Source organism: Balaenoptera borealis (genome assembly GCF_965194805.1).
Source record: "Balaenoptera borealis genome assembly, chromosome: 21".
In the NCBI taxonomy this organism is placed as follows: domain Eukaryota; kingdom Metazoa; phylum Chordata; class Mammalia; order Artiodactyla; family Balaenopteridae; genus Balaenoptera; species Balaenoptera borealis.
The window spans coordinates 2374847-2399597 of NC_138880.1; the positions used below are offsets into that span (position 1 = coordinate 2374847).

Here is a 24751-nt window from a genome sequence, read left to right on the forward strand (position 1 = left end):
CTTTAGAATCCCAACTGGGAGATTTCCAAAACCGAGTGTGTGATTTTCCCATGGACGCTCTCCCAGCCACTCTCAGGCACATCCTGCCTTCTCCTGCTCACTCTTTACCATAACTAGAACTCGGGAAGCCACAGAAGCCCCTCTGTAATCCACAGAAGCCCCTCTGTAATCCTCACTCTCTAGGCCAAACTATCGAGAACAGCAGGGCATCAGAGGACAGGAGAGGAGCCCTCAGACCTGGATTTAGCCTGAGGGATGTCGACGAGAACTATTTTCTGAATTGGACAAAGCAAGGTACTGTCTCTACTCTGTACCTGCAGTTGCTTCCCTGGATTTAGCTTTTATTTTTAGCACATTGTTATTGTCTATTTCTTTGATACTCAGGAAGGCTTGTCCAAGAGTGGTATTGTCACTGTGATTTCTTATGAAGGATGAGGGATTCAGGAGTCTGGGGAGGGTCTTTGTTCCCAGTACCTCACTGGCAGCCTTTGGATGCTGGCAGCATATCTGCCAGGTTACCACTGGCGGCAGCCACCCACCTGTTGGAGAACCACCTGTGAGGACTAGCGCTTGCAGACAAGGCCATGTTACATCCTAGAAGTAAAGGCTTGCATTTCTTTCTCTTTTTCGAGCTTTGGTTTTGAAGTCAGAAAAATCCTGGCTTTACCACGTACCAGTTGGGGAGGTTTCTTAACACCTTTGAGCCTCATTTTCCCCATTTGTAAAATGGGGATGTTAATGCAGACATCCATGGCATCGCTGTGGGGATGGGAGGAGCTCACACGCAGAGCCGCTCGCTCAGTGTGAGGCGTGTGGTAGGCGTGTGGGTGATGACACTTCCCTTCCTCCTAACAGGGTATGTTAGCTGGACACACCCACCTGTCCTTTGCATACTTGTGGTTCACCTCCAGTAATTTTCCATGATGCTAATTCCCGTCCCACCCTGATCTCTAGGGAGTCTTGCCAGTGGTTCTGCCTTCCTGTCTCTTTCCTTTTCCATCACCAGCTAGAGATGACTGCCTTCTCAGGGCACATGATGTTTGGAACTGCTAAGGAGACAATGTACTTCCCAGAGCCAAGGATCTGAGTGTTAATGAGTTCTTTACTAGGAAAAGAGGAGGCGCTGGGTTGTCCTGTGGCTCTTAATTAACCTGCAGTTTGGCATCGCCAGGACCAGGCACTGAGGGGCCGGATGAATGGGGCCTCTGTGTGTAGATGAAAACACTGAGCGTTTCAATCCAAGTTGCTGGAGTGAGAAGAACAAATTAGATTATTAATGATCATGTGGTAGTATGAGCCGACAGTCTATTTAGTTTCACTGTTAAAACAAATGTGGTTTTGAATGATGTGGGCTTTTCCTCTTTTTATTTATTTGGCAAAGAATATTCATTACGGATATCAATAAAGACCACGTCGGTGATTCAGCCTCCAAAGCTGCCCCCTGCATGCTAAAAGGCAGAAAAGGACATTTAAGTGGTTGAGAATGAGAAGAGAGCCTGGAAGCCAAATTATGAACTCATTTCAACTCCTGGCCCGCAGACTCTGGAGGGTAACGTTATTTGTTGTCAAGGAAGGAAACAACTCAGATTCGGGTCCAAGTGATTATTCGATCTTGGCATTGCTGCCGTTCTGCCAACTGCAGTTCCATTTCGACACAGATTAATTCGCCAGGCAGGGACGGAAGTGGCTTTTAGGAGAGGCATTGCCGCGGGGCCCCGGCTGGCCGGCCCACTCGCAGGAAAGTGGTGAGAGTGTGTGCACACGGATGGCCTCCCAACTTCTACAGCGACGCACCTCACACTTGTACTGACTTAGTGCCAATGCCGCAGAGAGAGCCTTCAAACTTAACGGGAGGGAGGAACAAGCATGTGACAGCCCCGCTCTAGCACCAGGAGGCCAACGCCGCCAAGCAGGGGGACTAGTTAGTGGTCGCAGACCTGAGCAGCTTATCAGTCTTTTCTTTGTCCTCGTATAACCACCCTGGGCCTTTTTTAATTCCTGCGTGTGAAAAGGGAACCATATAGTATTTTTTTTTTATTTTTTGCTATGACGAATTATAAAGACAAATGAGATGAAATGACAAACTCGGGAAAGACGACTCTGCGTGAATGAGTTGAAGGTAGCATTATTAACATCTACTTAACAGGGAGGCTCAGTCCTCTCCAGAGTATTTTCCTTGCCTTCGCTTCCCGGGTGTTTTGCTCGTACCTCTTCCCCATCCGCGTTGATCTCCGTGGACCCAGGGGCGGCTCGGTGGGTTTCTGCAAGGCGGGGCGCGGGGGCGCGGGGCCGGGGCGGGGCAGGTACCGAGGGCGGTGCGCGCCCCCGGGATCGGTGCGCGGGGGCGTCCGCGGGGGCGCGCGTCCCGGGGAGCTGGGCTCTCCAACTTCCCGGGGATTTGCTGTTTCGTAACATTTCAGTTCCTACGACCATTAAAAAAAAAAAAAGTGCCGGCGCCGTGCGCGGTCCCCTGACCCCACCTGAGCTGCGGCTTCCCAGCGGAGGCAGCGCCCAGGCCCCAGCGGGCGGCGGGCACCCTGCTTCGCTGCGAGGTTTGCTTTTTGGGGTCTTTTCCGAGCATGTGACTCTGCTTTGCTTTTACACACACTTCTACGTGGCTCTCAGCATTTGTTTTAAACCTTGATTATCTGTGTGTGTGTGTGTGTGTGTGTGTGTGTGTGTTTTAACAAATATTTTGCATTTTACTCATTAAGATAGAAAGGGGAAAATACCATCCTGCTTTTTGGGACAGGACTTTGGATGAATTGTATTTTATCTCCTAAATGATTTAAAATTTCGTAATTTAAGACATGGAAATTCACAAGGGCGACTCCTATTTTTATTTTATTTTATTTTTTGTATTTTAGATTCCTTTCCATTTCAAGGAGAGAAGTCAAGATAATATTACCCGGTGAAAAAATGATGTAGTTTCATCGTAACCTTCTTTTCCTATACTTCCAGGTAAGTGAGTCTGTTAATCATGAATTACTTAAGAAATGAACCTCTGTATGATCTGAGTTTATTCAGTATTGTGGCTATGTTTGAAATGTGCTAAATTTCATTTTACTTTCCATTAATAACAAATTACTATTTTAAGATATGGGTACTTTTTCAACGTAATACAATTACTTGGCTGCTTTGGAAAAGCATTTTCTTTACTTGTAAAGCCTGTAATCGACATTTAACTTTGCCAACTTCCTCAGAATTTGTCTCTTCACAGAGTGGCAAATGCCTGAAACCAGTAATGTAAACAGTTAGAAGAACTGCATAATTCTTTTAAAAAAAAGTTCACTTAAATAGGAACATTTGTTCTTTTGGAAGTTGTGACAAAATGTTAAGCTTTCTCAAATATTTAACTCATAATCAAAAGGGCATCGTAATTTTCACCATGCTACAAAATAATTATTTAAATAAGATATTTAGGAAATTGAAGGGGAACATCTTAGGGGAATACTTTCTAGAATTTTTGGAGAATAGTAGTACCCTGATGGATTGTACGGTTGATTTCAGACTGGGGACGCATGTAAATCTCGGGAACGTTGTTTTAGTTCAGCTGTTGTAACCAGTAATTTTGAATTTCTCGGCAATGTTATTTTATTACATCTGGCAATACTAAACTTTGAAAAAAACAAGAACCTCAGGGACATCATTAGTTGAAATGGAACAGCATGAGATGAGATGGGAAGTCGTATATGTGGTTCTTACCTTCAGCAGAGCAAAAGCCCTTTTTTAGTTTTCTCTGGACATGATTCTGGAGCCATAAAAATGAAAATAGGTAAGCTGTGCTCAGCCTTTGCATATCTTCAGGAAAACCCCTTCACCCTTCTCCTTCATTTAACAAACTTGTATAGAGGTTTTTGTTCATGATTTTGTGTTTTTTGTTTTTACTTTTGTTACACTGATTAAGATAAAAGAGTGAAAGTCAAAACACAGGATGTGATTTTGGGTTAATGAACCACTTTGTACTCAAACAGTAGAGAATGAGGAGTTAAAGGCACTGTATCTGAGTCACCAGTAACGAAAAATAAAACCAACCCTGGCCAAAGTTAATAATCAAACAAAAATAGCTAAAGAATAATTCTTCACAAGTGCTTTTCTGAGTGGAAAGTCGAGTGGCTAAGAGGCCTAAGTGACTCAAGGCCAGCTTAAGGGTCATAATGGAATTCTTCTAATCTGAGGTCTTGCGATGTTTAATGTTTTTGAGAGTTACTTGGATGATGTAGAAGAGAGCAGTTCATTACAACTCCATGATATTAAAGCCTTGAGGTAATAGTAGAAAAGAGCCAAAGTCAACTGTACAAAAGAGAGGAGTAATCAGAAGCCGATTAAGATGTTTATCCTCCAGGACGCAGCGGTGAGGGCGGCGGAGCTGGGTTTTGGCGGCGGCCTGTGGGCTGTGCATCCCGCTGCAGAGACTGGATATTGTCGAGGAGTCAGGCTCCAGCGGGGCAGTACGAGCTTGGGAAAGCCTTCGGTTTTCCAGGAACTGCTCCTTATAGACTGAGTCCTTTATAGACGCAGGGCCTTGAACGGCCCTTGGTAGCGGAGCTTCACCAGACCTGCGGGGAGCAGCGGTGTCAACTGGGGAAAGAGTGTCTGGGGCGTTGGTCGGCAGGTGTGCCACCCCTGTGCACGGTGCTCATGGAGTCCCCGCCGGGAGAGGTGACTGATGCAGATGTTCACCAGCCCGAGGCCTTGCCAGGCTTGCCGGGGGTCTCCTGGGGTCCCCCGCGTTCCCCCCGGAGCCTGTGCGGCTGTCGGTCCTTCTCAGTGAAGCGCTGCCCTCCGTGTTTGTGCCCCACTCCGCGCCCCGTGTCTCCACACTCTCCTTCCCACCAGCAGCTCTTCCTTCCTGGCCACCCCCCAGGGGACGTTGACTGGTCCTTCAGCAGCAACCCTCCTGTGGGGCTTCCAGCACTCAGAAGCAGGGCCTGGCGCCTGGAGGCACCGAAGGAAGCAATGGATGGGTGAGCGGGTGCGTGGGAAAGGGAATAAGCGGGGACCCGGCCCTGCAGGAGCCACCGGCCCCTGACCCTCACACCCTCCCGGGCTGGCGCCCGTCACTGCCCCGTCATCACTGTTCCACGACGGCCTCCCGGGGGCCCCACCCCTGCCCCCCCCCCCCCCAGCAGGCCGCAGACCCGTCTGTTCTCACCTCTGTGATCCGCTTAGTTCCTCACCTGGCGTCTGAGGGGTACAAACTCTGTCTGTGGACGGATAACCCCGTCGTTCTCTGCAGCTCTGCAAGCCCGTGATGTGCGTCTACCAGCTCACGTAAAATGGTAGCTGATTCCGTTTTATGTTGGAACGAAGCATGTATTATAAGTAAATACTAATATAAAGCTATAATGGAGACACTTGGCAAGTTGCGCATTTTTGCAAAACTAGAGAATTCAGTAGAGCAGTTTGTGTTTTATAAAGCAGCCTTCTTTGGGACCTGTTTTAGACTCTCAAAATCTTTCCATTTAATGGAATGAGATGTAAAGTCTGTAGGCTTTTCATGAGTGTCAGCGTTTGCTGCTGCAATTTTAATTTATCCTCCTGAGCACAGTTTGCTTTCTGCAGATGAGGCTTCTCCGGGCCACACCAGGAGGGTCACGCTGGCACCAGCGTGGGTGTCCACTGGTGCACGGCTGCCAGTGGGCCACCATCTCTCCCTGTTGATCGACACTTCCTTAGGCCTGGCTTTTGTCTTTTCTGCCCTGTTCCGGGGCTCTGCTCGTTGAGAGGCCGCTTCCATCCCGTTGGTTTCTTGCTTCAGCCTCTTAACGCCCACGTCTTGTCCTGGTGGCCCCTCCCCTCCCTGCCTCCTCTGTCCTTTGCCCTCCAGACTGCGTTTCTTCTCTGGACTCAGCCCTGGAAAGCCTTTCCCGAGCCTTTGCCTGGCCTGGGGCTGGGCCTCTGTGCCCCACTGCCACCTCCCACCTTATTTCTCCATTGCTTACAGTTGTTTACCTGCTAGATGTCTGTCCTTTGGCTGCCATTATCCTCAAAGGGAGCACCGTCTCTACATTCGCAGCCTCTAGCGTGTTTGTTCATATTCACAAACAAATGTTGGGATGAATTTCCGGTTGTGAGTTTCGGTCTCAGTGTTATTGCTCCTCTCACTGTAGTTTGATAAGGCATCTTAACTCTCAGTTTAGTACCTAGGAAGTCAGATTATGGAGATGCGTGTGACCCGACACGCATCTCTCCAGCATCCGACACTCTGACCACTGCCCTTGAAACTCTCGCTCCCTTGGCTTATGTACGGTGACAATGAACTCTCCCTGGTTTTCTCCCTCTTTCTGTGGCTGATCCCTGTGGCCCCCTTTCCGGTCTCTTGTTCCCAGCGTTCCATCCTCTCTGCCCTCTCATTCTGTATTATCCACACAGTTTCCCCTGCGCTAAATGGTGAACTTCTGCTGACTTCACATTTGTGTCCCCAGGTCACGCTGCCGTCTGGCACCGCGGACTCTTGGCCATCTCTGCCACGTGTCCCGCCAGCACCCTGCACTCGTTACGTCCCCTCGGGCTCCCCCTCAGTCACCAGCCAGAGCCCCCCAAGGCATCCTGACTTCCTTACTGTCACTCAGGGTGCTCATGCGGTCCGTCGCGGGGTGCCTGCATCCCACCTACCCCTCTTCCTCGTGTGTCAGTCTGCACTTGGACTCCCCAGGCTGTCCTTACCTCGCCCCTTCACCTTCACCCCCACCCGCCCCCTGCGGCCACAGCGGCCCTTCTGAGGTACGTCATCTCTGCTCACGTTGCTCCTGTTCAGAGTCTCCCAGTGGCCTCCCAGCACCTCCAGGTGGCCTGCGCTCTGGTGCGCCAACCCTGAGGGCTCTCTGGCTTGACCTGGGGCCTTTGCTGGGTCCTCTCTCCGGGATGCCCTTCCAGGCTCATTGGCCGGGCCGGTTCCTACTCGTTCTCCATGACTTGGGGTCCCTTCCTCCAGGCCTCTCCCCCTGGGCTGACTTGCGGGTTAACCTCCCGATTTTTGGCACTTACTAAATGGTGTTATTCCATTTGATTTTCTTGCCTTTCTTTCCTGTTAACTAACCTGAGATGTCTGGAGGGTCCTGAGCCCCATCGGGACCACTTGACACCTTTGGTGCCTGACATAGAGCACATGCTCAGCGGCATGAGCGGTTAGGTTAGGGGGTGAGTGTGGGCCGGCCGGGAGCGGCCCGCCTGCTCTTCTGACAAGGAGGGTGGCTGCGTGGACGCAGAGGACCCGAGCTGTCGAGGGATTCAAACCAGCGTCTTTCTTCTCCCTTCTTCTCCTGCTCTGTGCCTTCCCCTCTAAGAAGGGCTCTCATTCTTCCTGAGTAAAATCACGGGAGAAACATAAGACAAAGGAGGATATGAATGAAAGAAGATAATTAACTTAAAGAGTCAAAAGTGCATCAGAACAATAACTTCTTGTTTACCCTACCCACTGCCCCTCTCACTCCTGTTTCCAGGTGTTTTACTTTGGTTTGGGGAACATAAGTACATGGCCACCAGCCTGGCGACTTGCCGGCTGCATGTCTCCCTAAGATGTCTTTGTCCTAACGTGCGTTTCTTCCCGTTAGAAGCAGACTAAAGGTGTATCTAGGCATCCCCTTTCTTCTGAATTTCTTCTTCTTCAACTCAGGGCACAGGTGGCTCTCACCCTGGCCCTTCCGGTTGTTCGGCCGATTGGCGTTGAGGTCTACGTTTCCCTGTTTCTAGAGGCAAGGCAGTTGGCTTGACAAGGACCCTAGAACCAGGATTGGAGCCTCAGCTCCATCCCTTATTAATCCTGTGAGCTGGATAGCTTACGGAACCCCTCTGCCCTTCTCCTCTTCCGGAAAATGAAACGAATGGTACCTTTTGGAGTTGTGAGGATTGAGACGTTCCTGGCACATAGTAGGGATGCAAGAAATTATCAATATTAACTAACAGGATGTAAATGTTTACATTATTCTAAAATGGAAAAAAAAAAATCTCTGGTCCCTGCTTCCTCCCTTTTCCTTTCCCAGCTTCCATAATTGAAAGAATTCACTTGTTTGTTGGTTAATTAATTAATTAAGCAAACATTGGCTTGGGTGTCGGCCACGAGTCCTCCACTGCTGGACGCTGGAGATTTGGTGGGATGGATGGTCCTTGCCCTCCAGGAGCCCATGGCGGGGTCCTTGAGCCACTGCACTGAGTCATCTGGGATGCTGGGGACCCACCCAGGATCCCAGGCTTCACTTGGAATCGGAATCTTTGGGGAGCTCGGGTGTCCTGGCTCTGCCCGCAGGAGCCTCAGAATAACGCCAACTTCACCTCCTCTTGGAGAACCTCTCCACCAGGGGCCCCCGAAGGAGGCGTGACCTTTGCTCCAGGCTGGCCGTCTCCAGTTTTTTCACTGTCCCTGCACCTCACTCCAGAGCCTCTAACAGGCTGATGACTGGAGAGCCTCTTTCGACGTGCTCTGCTGTCATCACACTTGGGTTATGGTGAACGTCCTGCCACCAAGACCACACACTTCTGATACACACATTCTTTAGCTGTGGTGCATGTGTCATGTTTAGTTACTTAAGCAGTTGTTTTCTTATGCCCAAATGTGGTTCAGCACTTTACTGTTTGGAAATACATTATTTGGAAATAATTTCAAATTATCGAAAAGTTGTAAACATAAGGATAGAACCATGAACATTGTGGTACATGACTCTTTTTGAATGATGGTTTTCTCAGGGTATGTGCCCAGTAGTGGGATTACTGGGTCGTATGGTAGTTCTATTTTTAGTTTCTTAAGGAACCTCTATACTGTCCTCCGTAGTGGCTGTATCAATTTACATTCCCACCAACAGTGCAAGAGGGTTCCCTTTTCTCCTCACCCTCTCCAGCATTTATTATTTGTAGATTTTTTGATGATGGTCATTGTGACTGGTGTGAGGTGATACCTCATTGTAGTTTTGATTTCTCTAATGATTAGTGATGTTGAGTATCCTTTCATGTAGTGTCCATCGACAGATGAATGGATAAAGAAGATGTGGCACATGTATACAATGGAATATTACTCAGCCATAAAAAGAAATGAAATTGAGTTATTTGTAGTGAGGTGGATGGACCTAGAGTCTGTCATACAGAGTGAAGTAAGTCAGAAAGAGAAAAACAAATACTGTATGCTAACACATATATATGGAATCTAAAAAAAAAAAAAAGTTCTGAAGAACCTAGGGGCAGGACAGGAATAAAGACGAAGAGGTAGAGAATGTACTTGAGGACACGGAGAGGGGGAAGGGTAAGCTGGGACGAAGTGAGAGAGTGGCATGGACATATATACACTACCAAATGTAAAATAGATAGCTAGTGGGAAGCAGCCGCATAGCACAGGGAAATCAGCTCAGTGCTTTGTGACCACCTAGAGGGGTGGGATAGGGAGGGTGGGAGGGAGACGCAAGAGGGAGGGGATATGGGGGTATATGTATAGGTATAGCTGATTCCCTTTGTTATAAAGCAGAAATTAACACACCATCGTAAAGCAATTATACCCCAATAAAGATGTTAAAAAAAACCAACAGAACCAAAAGTACATAAGGCCTTTACCCAGATCCACCTATTGTTAATATTTTGCACCATTTTTCATTTGTGCGTTCTCTTCCCCTCTCTCTCCTTCTCCCTATCTATATAGTATATATACACATAAAGATTATTGTACCTTAGGTTTTTTTCTGAACCATTTTAAGTTCATACATCATAGCCCTTATTCCTAAATAGTTCAGTGTGTATTTCCCAAGAATAAGCATGTTTTCTAATATAACAATGGTGCAGGCATCATTCAGTCAGTTTAACATTTATTCCAGTTTATCTTATTAGATAACAGACTGTCTGTACTCTGACTCTGTAAGTTCACTTATAATGTCCTTTATAGCATTTCCCTCTAGCACTAGGACCAGGCATTCCATTTAGCTGTTATGTCTGTATCTTCCTTAACTCTGAACCGTTTTCATAGTCTTTGTTTTGTGAAATGATGTTTTTGAAGAATACAGTCACTTTTCTTTAGAGAATATTCATCTGGGGTCGGATGAGGGATCTCGTGGTTGGATTCACGCTGCGCATTCCTAGCAGGGATTCTGCCTAGGGATGTGTTCTTATCAGGTCCCCATCTGCCCCTCACTGGTGATGCTAATTTTGATGACCCAGGCAAGGTGATGATTCATTTCTTCACTATATGGTTGCTGTTTTTCTCCTTGTAACTAATGAGAAATACCTTACTTTCATCCCTTTTGTTTTGATACCTATCCGTCAACTCTTTGCCGGTAATGAAGTTAGCAGTCTTAAAGCCTACTTTGTACAATTCAGGTGCTTGGCTTATGCCGAGACTCCCGCCTGATCTTAATTTTATGGCAGCAGTTGGATGGATTGGAGATTGATGAATAGGAGGCCTGAAAAGGAACTCAAGTAACCGTCACTGATTTTTTACGGATGCTCTTATGGTGAATTATTTCGAAGAGCTCACACTCCTAAATTCATGATAAAAAATTGCGGTGACAGTGTGGAAATCCATCTTTAGCTTGCAGGCTGTGCTTACTGTACATATTCAGTCATTCTGTCCTTCTGTGTTTGAACTCCAGAAACAAAGGTGGCAGTGGCCATACAACGTGGGGAGCTGGTGGTCCTGGCGGTCCTGGCTGTCCCACGGGGGCCACAGCAGCGATGCCGTCACCGTGACGCTTGAGGCGGCCACCCAGGAGTGGACCTCTTTTTCCAAAGATCTGCCCTTTGCAAAAGAAACTTTCCTGTTCCCTGCCCTGTTTTGGAGATTGACCGAGATGTTTAGGTCAGAGGTTTAACTGTCTCAGTTAACAGCGTCGCTAGTGTCCCATTCATTTTCCCAACACCCTTTGGCCAAGAAAATGGCTAACATTTTTTTTTTTTCCCCACTGAGTAGTAACGTTCATTAGCTTGTGAGTATTTATGTCCTAACAACTTAGTAGCTGTTTGAAAAAATAATGCAATAAATTGAAAGAAAAATACTTGCTTTATCTCATTCTTAACCGCAGTTACTTAATAATGGGATGTGTCTCTCTCTAGGGTGCTGCACAGCCCCCCAAACCTTGGGGTCAGATTAGACGCTTCATCTTATGTAGCCGTTGCTTTTCATCACAGGAACTGCTCAAAATGTAGTTTCACAAAGATGTGATATCTTCAAAAGGAATGTGGCTCAGTCTAACGTTGAAAGTGTGAATTACCTGGAGCCAGTAGTTTGCATAATGTCCAACAGATGTCTAGTATCCAGTGCTTTGCTTGAAAGTTTAAAATATTCTGAAGCACAGCTCTGAGCTCCCTTGGGTGCCCCTGGGTGCCTCGGGACACAGGTGCGAACCATCTAGTTAGGTATAAGAATCTTTCTGGGGATGCTTTATAATCCTTCCGTAGCCGTTAGCCGCCCAAATATGTGCCTCCAGGGCAAGTTAGGGGTTGAATAACTGCAAGGAACAAGATTATAATTTCACAGCACACAGGCAGGAGGCAGAGATGACATTTCAACCTCATTGGCAAAAGGTGAAAATTCCTTCTGTTATTTATGGTATGGCTCAGGTAGGAGGCCTGATCTCTGCCTTTTGGTCCGTACTGCTTTATACCCTGCTTACCATGGATAAGCAGATAGCCGTTTAACTACATTGTTTATTTGATGAGATTTTCTTACTTAACCTTTTTGGTTTGGTTCACATGTTATTCTCCCTACAAGCTGCTTATTTTCTATGGATTAATGATTAGCTTGTCTTCAGGCTTTGGAAGAGTGCTGAAAATCATCTCAAAACCAAAGTTGTCATAAGGTTTATATCTTTGGTAACAAGATGCGGATTAACTAGCTCCTAGTAGAAATTAGATCTAGTTGACATAATAATTGCAATTTTATATATTTGAGCTTCAGCTACGAAAAGGCTTTTGTGAGAGGAAGGCGGACATTTTGAAAATCAGGGTAGCTTTAGAACAGTGACGAGGGGCACCTGCTGTACCCAGTGTGAGGACTTCAGAGTAGAGGAGCATGGCAGGCGGCCTCCCCATCAAAGGCCGAGACTGTCCTTAAAGAGAGGAACAGCCCGGTGTCCAGAAGGAGCCCCCAGCTACGTGTAGCGATCTCGGCCCTGTGCCAGCTCTGTGCTCACAAGCTCCGTGGCCCGGGCGAGGCTTGTCCGGGGACCTGCAGGGTGTTCGACGTTCCTGGGCCCACTCAGCTGTTGTGTCAGCCAGAATCTGCCCCCTCCAACATTTCCAAACACCCTCCACTACCGTGCTTGAGTCAAACTCGAACCCAGTCCTTGTTTAACAGATGAGGAAACTGAGGCTCAGAGCAGGAAAGGGGTCATCTGAGGTCACAGGTACGAGTACAGCCAGGATCTGGTCCCCTGCCCGCCTGCCTGGAGTCCATGCCAGGGACAGAGCGGCCCCGGTCATTTCCTTCAGCTCTGATAATCCAAGATTTTTGTGATCAAAGAGAGATGGGAGTTTTTTTTTTTTTTCTTTTATTGAACTATGGTTTTTATCTACAGTGTTGTGCTGGTTTCAGATGAACAGCAAAGTGATTTTTTTTTTTGCAGATTATATTTCATTATAGGTTATGACAAGATATTGAATGTAGTACCCTGTGCTATACAGTAGGTCCTTGTTGATTATTTTATACATAGTAGTGTGTATATGTTAATTCCAACCTCCTAATTTGTCCCTGTCTCCTTTCCCCTTTGATAACCATAAGTTAGTTTTCTATGTCTGTGAGTCTGTTTCTGTTTTGTAAATAAGTTCATTTGTATTGTTTTTTAGATTCCACATATAAGTGATATCATATGGTATTTGTCTTTCTCAGTCTGCCTTACTTCACTTAGTAGGATAATCTCTAGGTCCATCCATGGCATTATTTCAAATAATGGCAAATGGCATTATTTCATTCTTTTTTATGACTGAGTAGTATTCCATTGTAGATATGTACCACATCTTCTTTATCCATTCATCAGTCAGTGGACATTTAGTTTGCTTCCATGTCTTAGTGCTGGTGTGAACATTGGGGTGCACGTGAGATAGGAGTTTAATAGTGAAGAAACCTTAGAAGAAAATGGAAATGACAAAAATCCAGTTAACTTGCTAAATATTTGGATTCCTGGATCTAGAATAAAAGCTTCAGGAGGGTGGGGATTTTTGTCTCGTTCACTGCTGCATTTCCACCTCCTAGGATACTGCCTGGCGAAGAGGAGACACTCCGGAGATGTGTGGATTGGGAGCAAGGGCATGCTCTAACTTATAGGTAAAGTTTGTGGGTAATACTATACTTAGGTAGTCAGTACTCTGGTAGGATATAAGTTACTGGGTTCTTTTAAGTTTGCTTAGATGAACTTTATTTCATGTTACTCACAATCAAATAATAATCTGCAGAAATAATAATAATGTCTGTGCTGAGCTCTCACTGGCTAGAATGTGATATTGAAGGTAGTATTATGACATTAGTATTTTTGTCATCACCAACTGAATACCCTGCCTATGACTTTATTCTGTTGCGTATTTGCAGTGCTGGCCAGAAAGGAAGTGCAAGTGTGATCCGATCATAGCTGGCGTCTGTTGCTTATGTTGAGTTTAAAATTCTGACCCCCCCAAGAGGGGAAACAGAGGAAAGCTGCGCCCCTATGTGACCTGAGGTTAGAAGGTACCTCCCTTTTAAGGATCCTTCTTGTGATGCAGGGGTGTTTATGCCCTTGGCACTAGCTCCTAGAATAACAGCTTACAGGGCTTGTACAGCATTATCTTTTTGGAAGGAGGTCCATACAAGTTTGCAGTGTCATTGAGAACGTGGATATACCTGGCAACTTTATTCCGAGAAATTCGGTGCTGTGTGCGGAGGCTCACTTTCATTCACTGCTTGGGAGTCATTATTACCTATGTGTGTTTCTATTGGGACCAAGTTAGAAGAGTGCTGGGCTGTGTAGAGCAGTATCCCAGGCGGGGAGACATGGGAAATGAGGTCCTCGTCACCGGATTCTCGACTAATCTCCTAGTGGAGTCGTCATTGCCCCTCCTTGCGTTCCAGCCTTTTCACTGTACTGTTCTTTCAGGAAACCTCTCGAGACAATTAACGGAGGACAGTTTGTCAGACCCAAAGTGTTTCCCAGAGATTACTAGAGCTACCAGATGTTTTTCGAAGGGAGAGTTTTCTGATCAGATAAGTTTGGAAAATACCATATAGCGTATTCCTCTCTTGTAGTGTAGGACGAAACTGGGCCTGTTAAAGGTTCTGGAAATTCTAAAGGGAAGACTTAAGTTTGGCTTAACTTCGTGGGTCCCAGCTTTCTTCTCCCCAGAATCCTTTTCCAGCATGACAATTCTTAACTTTTTAAGAACAGTGTTCCACCCACCAGCCTTGAAGAAACGCTGCCCATGATGGGAAAACCTGATTCCGAGTTTGATTTGCTCCTCACTAATAGTCACAGATTCAGCCAGTGTTCCTCAGCCTTTGTCTTGGAGCTTTGAAAAAATACCGATGCCCAAGCTCATCCCAGAGTTTCTGATCCTGAGTGTCTGGGCTGGTGCCAGTGACGTACATTTTTAAGATGCTCTGCAGGTGGTCTCAGATGAGCTAGAGCTTGAGAGTCACTCTGCTTGGAAGAGGTTTCTAATTCTGTTTTTTTTTCTCTAAGGCTGTAGTAGTTGTCTCCACTTCACGCTCTTTGATGCTGGGATGTTTCCTCGAGGGAACTGGTTTCGTGTTGAAAGAAATCTGATGTGACGTGTGGCTCGGAGGTCCTCAGCCCCTGGGCCTCCCGCTGTTGTGTGCCGGGGGTTTGGCCCCGGTCTCTTGCGGGTGTGGTCCTGAGGTTGCTGGAGGGTGGAGGGAAGTGGTGAAGGGGAGGGCGCGTCAAGGGTCCTGCTTCTGAGCCCTCAGGTGCTGCTTAGACCTGGATCTCTGCCCATCAGTCAGCTGGTGACTTGGTGACGTGGAGGTGGGCCTCAGGTCCTCTTGGAGAAATGTCCTGTTAGCTTCTTCTACTCTTTCCCCTCAGGACCTGACATCCTCTCGAATCTCTGTTCCTCTGCCTCGTACCATGAGAAGCCAGGTGGGAAATGGCTCAGTGAGGTGGGTGGGTATTGCAGTAGCTCCTCAGGGAATGAACACAGGGAGAGTAAGGTGGGTCCTGCCGCCACAGGCTGTGTCCCCTGGGGACTTTTCCAGGAAAGGGCCCAGGTGAGAACATAGGACACAGAAGCTGTCACTAAACTCAGGCCCAGCTGCTCACTGCTCACAAGCCAACACTGCAGAGACAAGTGTTGGTAGAAAGGAAAGGTTGCTTTATTTTGGAGGCTGGAAACCAGGGGAGAAGGCAGACTCATGTCCAAAGGCCGACTCCCCCTGCTGGTCAGGGGGCAAGAGCTTTGAAGGGGGAGCTTCAGGGACGTACAGGCGGAGGGAAGGGGCTACGTGTAGAAACAGCACAGTCAGCTCCGACAGTCATCTTGAAATTGGTCATGCGGTGGTCTGATCGGCGTCAGCTTGATTGTTTTAAGTACAGTTAGTCTTCAGTTCCAGGGTCGGTTAGTTCCTATTTCCTTGAGGCCAGTTCTCCGAGTTGTGGCAGCTTCTGTCATGGCTACAGCCTGGTCATCGTGTCGTCAGCTAACTCCTTCCACCTGGCGGGGGTTTCAGTATCTACAAGACTGCTCACAGGACATGGCTGAGAACATTATCCATAGCCCTTGAGGAGGAACTAAAGGTCCTTGACTTTGTTAAATGACTAAATTATTATTATTTTGTCCTGTTTGACTGCTTTTCTTTGCTTCTGCATTTTCTCACTTCTCTGATTAAGTTTATTCTTTGGCTAAAGGTTTTCTACAGACAAAAGGCAGGAATAGGACATGGTGGGTAGGGGTCTGTCCTGGGAAGGCCCCATAGGGTCCTGCTCGGGTTTAAAGCCAAATCAGCGTCTACCAAATTGACCCACGCTGCATGGAGTGTGGGACAGGCCCCAGCGGCTAAATCTTGGATCAGAGGCCGGCGAATCAAGCTTGTCTTCACATGGTCAACGTGGGGTCACTGGCCTCACCACAGAAATGATGCCAGTTGTCACCAGAGAGTGTAAACTCAGACAGAAAGCACCCCCTGTCCTGTGAATTTATGCGCGGAGGAAAGAGCCCTCACTGGTCTCTCTCTGTGGTGCTGGGAAGTGACCCGCCCAGGGGTGGGCCAGAAGGCGAGAAAAGGGGACCCCTTTCTGCATGGAGTTCCAAGCACTATGTAATCTACTTCACATACACTGTATAATCCCCCCATTTATTCCCTGCCACAGCTGTGGACAGTTATTAATTGAAGTTATAAAAGAAGCTGTGGACTTCTTATTAATTCTCTAAGTAAAGATGAGAGACACGGAAGCTCAGAGATAAAATATCTTGTCCAAGGGTACACAGATGGCTTGAGAGTGACGGGCCTAGAATTCAAACTTAAATCTATTCGATTCCAAAGTCCACTTGTATGTTCCCCGGCCTGTCCTGCTGTCTGTTGCTGGTCCGCATGTCAAGGTTGCCATCACTCTTGCTTCTGAATATCTTTTTTGTGGTTGAGCTGGATAACAAGCTCTTAAAAACATAAAGAGATGCCTTGTAATGCTTTATTGCTTATCAGATACTACTGCAGCCATGGGACAGAGCACTTTTTGTCACCAGTCATTCTGGGACAGACTCTGAAAGAAAAGAACATGGTGGCACAAGATCGAGCCTTTTTCTCCTCTGAGTATATTTAGATTATGCTTCTTTCGATTTTATAAATAGATGATTGGTTTTCGAATAAGCAGTCAATAGTGCTCGCTGGCAGTGTGCCGTACATCTAGAATTTGTGGCATTAGCTAGAATTTTATAATGGCATAAAAAATTTCCTGGAGGAAATAGAATATCACCATGTGATATAAAGCCAGCATTAGTAAAATAAATATTAATCCAAGGTTAACTGTTAGCCTAAACTTTCTCTTAATTCAGAATCCAAGCTAAACCTTACTGTGTTAAAACAGAAAAAAACCTATATTTCAGCTCAGTTTGAAATTGTAACGTGAAAATCACCATAGACTTGCAAAAGCTCAGTGTGAGTAATGTTAACTGTCTCCATAACTTAATTCCAGAAGCCAAATACCACTGCCCGGGAGGCACATGGCTGTAAGCTTTCAGGCTTAGGGAACACAGATGTCTCAGATGTTAGCTCTGGAGGGTGATCATTTAGTTTGACTAAACATAAGTCATAGGAACATAAGCCTTCTACAGATGAAGAAAGTGCAGAGGTGAAGGGTCTTTTGAAAGTCGCAAGGTTGGTGGGTGGCAGACACTGCTTCTTATTTTGTCACCATAGGTAGTGTTGCCTTTAGCTGCAGTATTTTTAAGAAACACTTTAGCCAAGCCTAAGTAGCCAACTGTTAGGCTTGGCCCAGTGTGTGCTCCTTACGTGTTGTTTAATGCTACATTCCCCAGAGCTGCGGGCTGCGTGCAGTGATAGATGTCAGTGTCAGCGCTCTCAGACCCAGAGAAAGAGCAGGTGGCCCACAGAATCTGGAAGCCTGGTGCAGGGTGGCAGGGAAGGTGACGGGGGAGTTGAAATAAGCTGAAACTGTACCTGCAAGTGACCATCATTCCAAACAAGGCCTATGGTCAAAGTAATTGGATTTATAGTGATTGGTAATTTTAGTGAAAATTAAATGTATTTCTCTCTGTTATGCTGTTCTGAATTATACTTGCTTATCATTATCAGAAAGGACTGAGATGTTTGGTAACCCGATACATTCTGGGAAAAGGTCGCTTAGCATGGAATCAAACGACCTTACCTTTGTTTTAACTTCAGAGGCTGGTCAGATACCTTATTTACTCCATGGTTTCGCATTGGGTTCAGTGCAGCTTAGGATTTTTTTTTTCCAAAGTGTGTGTCCATGGCAGTGTCTGCCCTCCATGGTCTAATCCAGTCCCCAGGGCTCCCAGCTGAGAAATCCTTTGAGGCATTGCACAGCGGTACCTGTTAGAATGGCTGCATTTCTGCAGAGCGTGTGTACTAGTTGAGACTCTTAACTACCACAAGAGCTAGAAACCCCAGCTCATACCAGCTCAAGCAAAAAAGGAAACATATTGGCTTATATAAATACACAAGGGCAGCTGGCTTCTCGGGTTCCTTGGTCCAGGGACTGAGATCTCTCGGCTCTGCTCTTTATGTTGGCTTCATTCAGGTAGTGGGAAAGATTTAATTCCAATCTGTAGATTTAATTCCAGCTGAAGAGGGAGGTGCTTCTTTCTTGGTCGTTCCAGCAAATCCCAGGATGGGCTCTCGCTGGCCTTGACGGGGGCACATGTCTGTCTAAACCAATCCTCGTGTCTCGGGGTTGAATTACTCATTGATGAGGTCTTGGTCATGTGTATTACTCCTGAAGCTGGTGATTTCCTTCACACAGGAGCTGGAGAAAATGATGGTTTAGTAGATGAGCTCAGGCTCTTCAAATTAAGCTGTCGGGACTTTGAGGGCGTACGGGCATCAGGGTCTTTTTCCTCGACCTGGATGCCGCAGTGTCGCTCATGGTCTAAGCGGTCAGTGTTGATTTTTTCCCCCATAAGGTTCTTGTGTTGGTTTCTCTGAGTTATCTGTGAAGACTTTAATCATATTCTTCCATTATGCTATTACTTACCAGGACAATATCTAAAATCCCAGTAAATGAGGACCTACAGTCAGCTGTAGTGCCCAGTAACAGCCTTGGCCTTCTTGAGGGAGGGCAGAGTTATGGGAGCTTTGTGTTTTCAAGCCTTGTTTTTCTGTCCCAGCTTTTCCAGGACTCATTTGGGTGAGACAGATACTCAAACAGAGCCTGGGTGGGTAAGTTATTATCACAAAATTATCTTAAAAAGTTTTTTCTCATTGTATAAGTTTCAGGTATACAGCATGATAGTTCAGCATCTGTATACAGTGCAGGTGGTCACCACCTTAAGTCTAGTTACCATACATCACCGTACAGGTGACCCCCTTCACCCACCTTCAAACCCCCTTCTCTCACAAAATTATCTTTAAGCTTTTGCATCTGCTTTCTTTTCCTGTTAACTAAGATGAATAACTTTCTAGGTTGTTGGAAAAATCAGAATAAATTTCTGAAGCCTTTGAAATTATGATGAGCTCACCACTCTTTTTTTAAAGTGTAAATCCCTTTTGAACTCTTTAGTTTTAAAAAAAAATTATTGAAGTATACTTGATGTACAATATTATATAAATTACAGGTGTACTCAGCACTCTTAAATATCTACAATAGCAGCTTTCTGTCTTCATGTTAAGAGATCAGTTTCAGCACACCAGAATAATAACTCAGTTTTATTCTCTCCTTTATGGGCCTTGGGTTCCTATAAAGTGAAATTATGAGCATAAGTATACTGTTGATACCCAGTAGCTGCTGTATTTTTATATTCATTTTAGGAGTTAAAGAAGCATCAGACTTCAATAAAAATCTTTTCTCTTTATAGAACAAGTGACAGGTTTTAAAGGTAAAAAGGAAAGAAAAAAAGAAAAGAATTTATATGTCACAGTTGATATCTTGCAGAATTCTGCCCCAAATTAATAAAAAATTTTAACCTTGGGACTTTAAAAGGGGTGTTATCTGACCTTTTATCCTTAATAGCAAAGTGGGTGAGAGAGACTATCAAAATTCCATAATTGACATAAAATTATGAGCCAGACCTAAATATGCGATTTATAGCTGCCATTACTAGGCTCCCCCCCCAGATATATTTCCCCTAGTTGTGGTTCACGGAGCATCTTGGATTTGCAGCTCAATATCCTTAATTGGTTTTGGGAAACTCTGGGTGAGTATTTCTGCAACTGTTGCTTCTTTCTCCTCTTTTCTTCTTTTGGGATTCAAGTTACAAGCATGTTAGTTCTTTTATCCATGTCTCAGGTGCCACTTCAGCTCTTTTCTGTATTTTCATTCTTTTGTTCTCTCTGTGCTTTTTATTTATTTATTTATGGCTGTGTTGGGTCTTCGTTTCTGTGCGAGGGCTTTCTCTAGTTGCGGCAAGCGGGGGCCACTCTTCATCGTGGTGCGTGGGCCTCTCATTATCGCGGCCTCTCTTGTTGCGGAGCACAGGCTCCAGATGTGCAGGCTCAGTAATTGTGGCTCACGGGCCTAGTTGCTCCGCGGCATGTGGGATCTTCCCAGACCAGGGCTCGAACCCGTGTCCCCTGCATTGGCAGGCAGATTCTCAACCACTGCACCACCAGGGAAGCCCTCTATGTGCTTTTTATGTGGATATTTTCTCCTTACATCTCTTTTACTTTAGGAAATCCCTCTTTGCTTTGTCTAATCTGCTCTTGAACCTGTCTATTGCATTTTTAATTTCAATTATTATATTTCTATCTAATTCTTTTACATAGATTCCAGGTATCTGATAAAATTCATCATCTTTAATCTATGTTTTCTAGCACACAGCAATTATAATTATATCAAAATTCCTTTTTGATAATGATAGTATATCCCCTAGATAGTACACCTAGAGTGTATATATTATCTGTCCTTTCTCTTTAGTTTTTGGTCATTTGTTCTTGTCTCTTGTTGTGCTTTGTAATTTTTCTTTAAGGACCTGACATTGTATATGAAAATCGTAGGGTCTCTGGATGCTGTTACCTTCCTCCAGAGAAGACTTAATTTCTTTCTGCTGGGCAGTGGAGTAAATCTATTCATCTAGGTACAGTCAGTGATCACGATGATTGGGGTGGAGTTCAGGCGGGTGTGTTTCTGTTGACCTGACTCCTAAGGCATTTGGCAATCAGGGCTTTGGAAAGGAGCTCAGAGGTGACCTCAGGAGGGTCAGTGTGAGTGGAGTGGTGGACAAGGCAGCCAGACTGAGGGGCTGAGAGGTGAGAAGACAGAGACACCAGGGCCGATACTGTTCTGAGAAACCTCGCTGTGCGTCAGTATTCACATGCACACTCGAATGTAAATTCATGGACGGCACAGAGGTGGTAGGGTCTGCAGTCCTGTAGAACAGACTCTTTTCATTTCGTGTGAGTATTAGAGACTGGGCTAAGCTACCCCCAACTACAGTGACTTAAGTAATAGTTAATTTTTTAACTTAAAATCCAGGGTGATGGTTCGCCCTAAATGCAAGAGATCCTGGGAAAATAAATGTCTTCTTTGAGGCAGCAGGATCATAGGGTTGATTCCTAAGTATAGGAGGGGTGTACACAAAGGCCAGGGCATGACAGGTGTCCACTGCATTGGCTTATCCTAGGTCTCTCCGTGGCTGGGGCCTGGACTAGCTCTCATAGTAGGACTCAGCTTTTGGAAGAGATAATATTAGAAATTATAATAAATTGTCATCCTGAATGCCAGTGGCAGGGTGAACAGCTAGGGGGAGTAGAATCTCCGGGCAGCGTCCACAGCCCGCCTGCTACCTTGTGACTTGGACATGGGCTGTGCACACCACCTGATCGGGACCCTGCACCGGCCTGTCAGCTGTGGCACAGTGTTTTCCACCACTCCATTCAGGGAACCACACCTACAGGGCCCACGCCAATGGGCTCTTCACTTTTGAATCAGCTGTGGCAGAGGGCTGGGCTCACAGGATGCCAGGATTTTCGTTCACCAGCCTCCAGGGCTCCGGGTCAGGGAGTCATCTCGGCCACCTCTCCTTTCCTGACGACAGGTGCAAAGTCTTCACAAGGCTCCAGAGTCTTACTCAAGGCAGAGCCCCGGGAAGTGTCAGGTCTGGTGCCCACATTCTCTCCCTGTGATTTCAAAGCCAGTGTGGCGGATCTCATTTGCCTTCATATTCCCGTTGCCTAATGGATGCAGCAGGGCAGTGGGAGGTGCTGGCTGAGATCTTTTGTGCCGCACCCCCGCAGTCCCAATAGTAGAGCTAGTGTCCTGTTGAGAACAAGATCTAAGTTCTCCAAGACCCAGTACACCCCCAGTTGATTTCCATGTGCAAGAAGGGACACTAGGGACTTCCCTGGTGGTGCAGTGGTTAAGAATCCGCCTGCCAGTGCAGGGGACACGGGTTCAAGCCCTGCTCTGGGAAGATCCCACATGCCGTGGAGCAGCTAAGCCCATGCGCCACAACTACTGAGCCTGCGCTCTAGAGCCCGCGAGCCACAACTACTGAGCCTGCGCTCTAGAGCCCGCGAGCCACAGCTACTGAGCCTGTGCTCTAGAACCTGCGAGCCACTACTGAGCCTGCGAGCCACAACTGCTGAAGCCTGTGAGCCTAGAGCCCATGCTCCGCAACAATAGAAGCCACCGCAGTGAGAAGCCTGCGCACCTCAACGAAGAGTAGCCCCCACTTGCCACAACTAGAGAAAGCCTGCGTGCAGCAACGAAGACCCAATGCAGCCAAAAATAAAATAAATAAATAATAAAATAAATAAAAAAAAAATAGAGACACTAGTTTGTCAAACTTCTACCAGTGACAGATAAGAAGAGGGACTTCTGGGGGCAACCTTTGTGAATCTCCCAAAGGAGAGCAGAGAGGCTAAGGGAGCTGGGAGGGTACCATGCTTCTGAGCTGAGGCGGAGGAGGGTCAAGAGGATTGCTCATCAAATTCCTGGGCTCTTCAAGAAGCGAAGGCTGCGTGTGCGCTATCTTACTGGATGTCTGCTGAGCTACCGGACCTGCTGACCTGCCCCAGGGCTGATGGAGCACAGAGCAGAGCATTGATGACAGAGGGTGTGGTGGGGTAACATGCAGAGGACACAAGACGGCCCCCTCGAGTTCAGGGTCCCTGAGAAATATGCCGGCAGGCTCCCACCACGAGCAGGCCCACGTCCTGGCCCACAGAGGGAAGACTAGCTTGGGCTGTCACAGGCGTGGAGAGAAGGCTCTCGTATCGGCGCAGGGTGGCATGATGCTGCTGGCGGGGGTTCAGCTGGAATGTGCAATCGGATCTGACACCATCGATGCCCAGTTGCTGCTCGGGATCGAGCCTCCTGCCAGCAAGCCTTGCTGGGGCCTCCATCCATCCTTCTGTGTCCATTGTGTAAAAGAATAGGACGCCAACACAGAAGCAACTAACCACGGAGGGAAAAGCTCCCCCCAGCCTCTCTGCTCTGCGGCCAGAGGAGCGGGTGCAGGGAAGAGGGAGGGGCGTGGGGCGCAAACTACCCCTTCCTCTGCCTCTGCCCACCCACCCCTTCCCTCCTCTGCCCACCCACCCCTTCCCTCCTCTGCCCACCCACCCCTTCCCTCCTCTGCCCACCCACCCCTTCTCTCCTCAGCCCACCCACCCCTTCCTCTGCCTCTGCCCACCCACCCCTTCCCTCCTCTGCCCACCCACCCTTTCCCTCCTCTGCCCACCCACCCCTTCCCTCCTCTGCCCACCCACCCCTTCCCTCCTCTGCCCACCCACCCCTTCCCTCCTCTGCCCACCCACCCCTTCTCTCCTCTGCCCACCCACCCCTTCCCTCCTCAGCCCACCCACCCCTTCCCTCCTCAGCCCACCCACCCCTTCCCTCCTCTGCCCACCCACCCCTTCCCTCCTCAGCCCACCCACCCCTTCCCTCCTCAGCCCACCCACCCCTTCCCTCCTCTGCCCACCCACCCCTTCCCTCCTCAGCCCACCCACCCCTTCCCTCCTCTGCCCACCCACCCCTTCCCTCCTCTGCCCACCCACCCCTTCCCTCCTCTGCCCACCCACCCCTTCCCTCCTCAGCCCACCCACCCCTTCCCTCCTCTGCCCACCCACCCCTTCTCTCCTCTGCCCACCCACCCCTTCCCTCCTCAGCCCACCCACCCCTTCCCTCCTCAGCCCACCCACCCCTTCCCTCCTCTGCCCACCCACCCCTTCCCTCCTCTGCCCACCCACCCCTTCCCTCCTCTGCCCACCCACCCCTTCCCTCCTCTGCCCACCCACCCCTTCCCTCCTCAGCCCACCCACCCCTTCCCTCCTCTGCCCACCCACCCCTTCCCTCCTCTGCCCACCCACCCCTTCCCTCCTCTGCCCACCCACCCCTTCCCTCCTCAGCCCACCCACCCCTTCCCTCCTCTGCCCACCCACCCCTTCCCTCCTCAGCCCACCCACCCCTTCCCTCCTCAGCCCACCCACCCCTTCCCTCCTCTGCCCACCCACCCCTTCCCTCCTCAGCCCACCCACCCCTTCCCTCCTCTGCCCACCCACCCCTTCCCTCCTCAGCCCACCCACCCCTTCCCTCCTCAGCCCACCCACCTCTTCCCTCCTCAGCCATAAGGACCAACAGCTTGGCCTGCTTTACAGAGAGGAGGGAAATCTTAGAATTGAACGTGAGATTGAAATGTTGCATGGACTTAAAAAAAAAACCCTTTTATTGTGAACATATTTAAATATACACAAAAGTAGACTATAATGAACTTTCATGACCCCATCAGCCAGTCTCAACAGTTATCAGCATTTTGCCCTTCTTGTTTCTTCTCTCCTTCCCCAACTTTTATTTTATTAAAAAATTTTTTGTGAGACTATTTTAAAGCAAATCCTAGCCATTATGTCATTTCACGTGTAAATGCTCTTGTGTATATTTCCAACATACGAGGACTTTTTTTTGCAAAACCATTATGCCATTATTGTTTATAACAAAATTAACATTAATTCCTTACTTAATATTATATAACACCCAACTCACATTCAGATTTCCCCAATTATTTCAAAGGGATCATTTCACAGTTGCTTTTCAAATTTGTGTATAAACAAGGCCCACATTTTGTATTTGGTTACTGTGTTTTATGTCTCTTTTATTATGTTGTTGTTCCCCTAGTGAACTCTCTCTTTTTTCTTCCTGACACTGACTGATGGAGAAGCAGGTTC

General features: G+C 47.4%; 1 protein-coding gene across 10 annotated transcripts in view; it reads left to right on the forward strand.

The window, feature by feature from the left end:
• CSGALNACT1 (chondroitin sulfate N-acetylgalactosaminyltransferase 1) overlaps positions 1-24751 on the forward strand; it is a 335696-nt gene that overhangs the window by 159892 nt on the left and 151053 nt on the right. For 3 of the 10 annotated variants that reach the window (XM_082374872.1, XM_082374870.1, XM_082374871.1), the window contains exons 2-3: positions 2868-2961; positions 13166-13237. The gene's annotated coding sequence lies outside the window, so the exon portion shown is untranslated. Of the gene's footprint in view, positions 1-925; positions 2120-2364; positions 2553-2867; positions 2962-13165; positions 13238-24751 lie in introns of those variants that run through there. The other 7 variants (XM_082374867.1, XM_082374866.1, XM_082374865.1 and 4 more) reach the window with 5 other exon arrangements.